Here is a 4,184-nt window from a genome sequence, read left to right on the forward strand (position 1 = left end):
CCCGGTGGGGGGGCAGCGGGAGCAACCTGCATCTCCATGCCCAGCCAGAGTTCCAGGGTGATTGCAGGTAGGTCCCGGTGGGAGTCAGCGGGAGCAACCTGCATCCCCATGCCCAGCCAGAGTTCCAGAGTGATTGCAGGTAGGTCCCGGTGGGGGGGCAGCGGGAGCAACCTGCATCTCCATGCCCAGCCAGAGTTCCAGGGCGATTGGTGGTAGGTCCCGGTGGGGGGGCAGCGGGAGCAACCTGCATCTCCATGCCCAGCCAGAGTTCCAGGGCGATTGGTGGTAGGTCCCGGTGGGGGGGCAGCGGGAGCTACCTGCATCTCCATGCCCAGCCAGAGTTCCAGGGCGATTGGTGGTAGGTCCCGGTGGGGGGGGGCAGCGGGAGCAACCTGCATCCCCATGCCCAGCTAGAGTTCCAGGGTGATTGCAGGTAGGTCCCGGTGGGAGTCAGCGGGAGCAACCTGCATCCCCATGCCCAGCCAGAGTTCCAGGGCGATTGGTGGTAGGTCCCGGTGGGAGTCAGCGGGAGCAACCTGCATCTCCATGCCCAGCCAGAGTTCCAGGGCGATTGGTGGTAGGTCCCGGTGGGGGGGGCAGCGGGAGCAACCTGCATCCCCATGCCCAGCCAGAGTTCCAGGGCAATTGCTGGTAGGTCCCGGTGGGGGGGCAGCGGGAGCAACCTGCTTCCTCATGCCCAGCCAGAGTTCCAGGGCGATTGCAGGTAGGTCCCGGTGGGAGTCAGCGGGAGCAACCTGCATCCCCATGCCCAGCCAGAGTTCCAGAGTGATTGCTGGTAGGTCCCGGTGGGGGTGCAGCGGGAGCAACCTGCATCCCCATGCCCAGCCAGAGTTCCAGGGCGATTGCTGGTAGGTCCCGGTGGGAGTCAGCGGGAGCAACCTGCATCCCCATGCCCAGCCAGAGTTCCAGGGCGATTGGTGGTAGGTCCCGGTGGGGGGGCAGCGGGAGCAACCTGCATCCCCATGCCCAGCCAGAGTTCCAGGGTGATTGCAGGTAGGTCCCGGTGGGGGGGCAGCGGGAGCAACCTGCATCCCCATGCCCAGCCAGAGTTCCAGGGCGATTGGTGGTAGGTCCCGGTGGGGGGGCAGCGGGAGCAACCTGCATCTCCATGCCCAGCCAGAGTTCCAGGGCGATTGCAGGTAGGTCCCGGTGGGAGTCAGCGGGAGCAACCTGCATCTCCATGCCCAGCCAGAGTTCCAGGCTGATTGCAGGTAGGTCCCGGTGGGGGGGCAGCGGGACCAACCTGCATCTCCATGCCCAGCCAGAGTTCCAGGGTGATTGGTGGTAGGTCCCGGTGGGAGTCAGCGGGAGCAACCTGCATCCCCATGCCCAGCCAGAGTTCCAGAGTGATTGGTGGTAGGTCCCGGTGGGGGGGCAGCGGGAGCAACCTGCATCTCCATGCCCAGCCAGAGTTCAAGGCTGATTGCAGGTAGGTCCCGGTGGGGGGGCAGCGGGACCAACCTGCATCTCCATGCCCAGCCAGAGTTCCAGGGTGATTGCAGGTAGGTCCCGGTGGGTGTCAGCGGGAGCAACCTGCATCCCCATGCCCAGCCAGAGTTCCAGAGTGATTGCAGGTAGGTCCCGGTGGGAGTCAGCGGGAGCAACCTGCATCTCCATGCCCAGCCAGAGTTCCAGAGTGATTGCTGGTAGGTCCCGGTGGGGGGGCAGCGGGAGCAACCTGCATCTCCATGCCCAGCCAGAGTTCCAGGGTGATTGCTGTAGGGTCCGGTGGGGTGGAAGGGGGTCAGCGGGAGCAACCTGCATCTCCATGCCCAGCCAGAGTTCCAGGGTGATTGCTGTAGGGTCCGGTGGGGTGGAAGGGGGTCAGCGGGAGCAACCTGCATCCCCATGCCCGGCCAGAGTTCCAGGGCCAGAGTGTGACGGCAGGCAGCATAGACCGGGGCAAAGTTCCAAGGCGGTGGGGAGAGGACTAGGCCACAAGTTAAGGGGATCCTTTCGTGAACAAACAGCAGTGAAAATAAAAAGGCCCAAATGTCAAAGAATGGCATTTCTGATACTGAAAGTGAAACATTTAAAATCAAGTTAAATTGGGGTATGTTCACAAATGTCAGAGGTGGTGGTGAGCAGCAGAGGCAGGCCGGGGCAGAGTTCCAGGGCGGTGGGGAGAGGACTAGGCCTCAATCTAAGGAGATCCATTTGGTGACCAAGCGGCAGTGAAAATAAAAAGGCCCAAATGTCAAAGAATGACATTTCTGCTACTGAAAGTGAAACATTTGAAAGTGAACCATTTAAAATCAAGTTAAAGTGGGGTATGTTCAAAAATGTCAGAGGCGGTGGTGAGCAGCAGAGGCAGGCCGGGGCAGAGTTCCAGGGCCAGGGGTGTGACGGCAGGCAGCGTAGGCCGGGGCAGAGTTCCAGGGCGGTGGGGAGAGGACTAGGCCTCAATCTAAGGAGATCCATTTGGTGACCAAGCGGCAGTGAAAATAAAAAGGCCCAAGTGTCAAAGAATGACATTTCTGCTACTGAAAGTGAAACATTTGAAAGTGAACCATTTAAAATCAAGTTAAAGTGGGGTATGTTCAAAAATGTCAGAGGCGGTGGTGAGCAGCAGAGGCAGTCCGGGGCAGAGTTCCAGGGCCAGGGGTGTGACGGCAGGCAGCGTAGGCCGGGGCAGAGTTCCAGGGCGGTGGGTGAGAGGACTAGGCCTCAATCTAAGGAGATCCATTTGGTGACCAAGCAGCAGTGAAAATAAAAAGGCCCAAATGTCAAAGAATGACATTTCTGCTACTGAAAGTGAAACATTTGAAAGTGAACCATTTTAAATCAAGTTAAAGTGGGGTATGTTCAAAAATGTCAGAGGCGGTGGTGAGCAGCAGAGGCAGGCCGGGGCAGAGTTCCAGGGCCAGGGGTGTGACGGCAGGCAGCGTAGGCCGGGTCAGAGTTCCAGGGCGGTGGGTGAGAGGACTAGGCCTCAATCTAAGGAGATCCATTTGGTGACCAAGCAGCAGTGAAAATAAAAAGGCCCAAATGTCAAAGAATGACATTTCTGCTACTGAAAGTGAAACATTTGAAAGTGAACCATTTTAAATCAAGTTAAAGTGGGGTATGTTCAAAAATGTCAGAGGCGGTGGTGAGCAGCAGAGGAGGGCCGGGGCAGAGTTCCAGGGCCAGGGGTGTGACGGCAGGCAGCGTAGGCCGGGTCAGAGTTCCACGGCGGTGGGGAGAGGACTAGGCCTCGACATAAGGAGATCCATTTGGTGACCAAACAGCAGTGAAAATAAAAAGGCCCAAATGTCAAAGAATGACATTTCTGATACTGAAAGTGAAACATTTGAAAGTGAACCATTTAAAATCAAGTTAAAGTGGGGTATGTTCAAAAATGTCAGAGGCGGTGGTGAGCAGCAGAGGCAGGCCGGGGCAGAGTTCCAGGGCCAGGGTGTGACGGCAGGCAGCGTAGGCCGGGGCAGAGTTCCAGGGTGGTGGAGAGAGGACTAGGCCTCGAGATAAGGAGATCCATTTGGTGACCAAGCAGCAGTGAAAATAAAAAGGCCCAAATGTCAAAGAATGACATTTCTGCTACTGAAAGTGAAACATTTAAAATCAAGTTAAAGTGGGGTATGTTCACAAATGTCAGAGGCGGTGGTGAACAGCAGGGGCAGGCCGGGGCACAGTTCCAGGGCCAGAGTGTGACGGCAGGCAGCGTAGGCCGGGGCAGAGTTCCAGGGCGGTGGGGAGAGGACTAGGCCTCAATCCAAGGAGATCCATTTGGTGACCAAACAGCAGTGAAAATAAAAAGGCCCAAATGTCAAAGAATGACATTTTTGATACTGAAAGTGAAACATTTAAAATCAAGTTAAAGTGGGGTACGTTCAAAAATGTCAGAGGCGGTAATGAGCAGCAGAGGCAGGCCGTGGGCACAGTTCCAGGATCAGAATGTGACGGCAGCACAGGCCGGGGCAGAGTTCCAGGGCCAGAGTGTGACGGCAGGCAGCATAGGCCGGGGCACAGTTCCAGGGCCAGAGTGTGACGGCAGGCAGCGTAGGCCGGGGCAGAGTTCCAGGGCGGTGGGTGAGAGGACTAGGCCTCGAGATAAGGTGATCCATTTGGTGACCCAACAGCAGTGAAAATAAAAAGGCCCAAATGTCAAAGAATGACATTTCTGTTACTGAAAGTGACACATTTAAAATCAAGTTAAAGTGGGG

The sequence above is a fragment of the Rhinoderma darwinii genome, chromosome 2 (assembly GCF_050947455.1).
Source record: "Rhinoderma darwinii isolate aRhiDar2 chromosome 2, aRhiDar2.hap1, whole genome shotgun sequence".
NCBI classification, from domain to species: domain Eukaryota; kingdom Metazoa; phylum Chordata; class Amphibia; order Anura; family Rhinodermatidae; genus Rhinoderma; species Rhinoderma darwinii.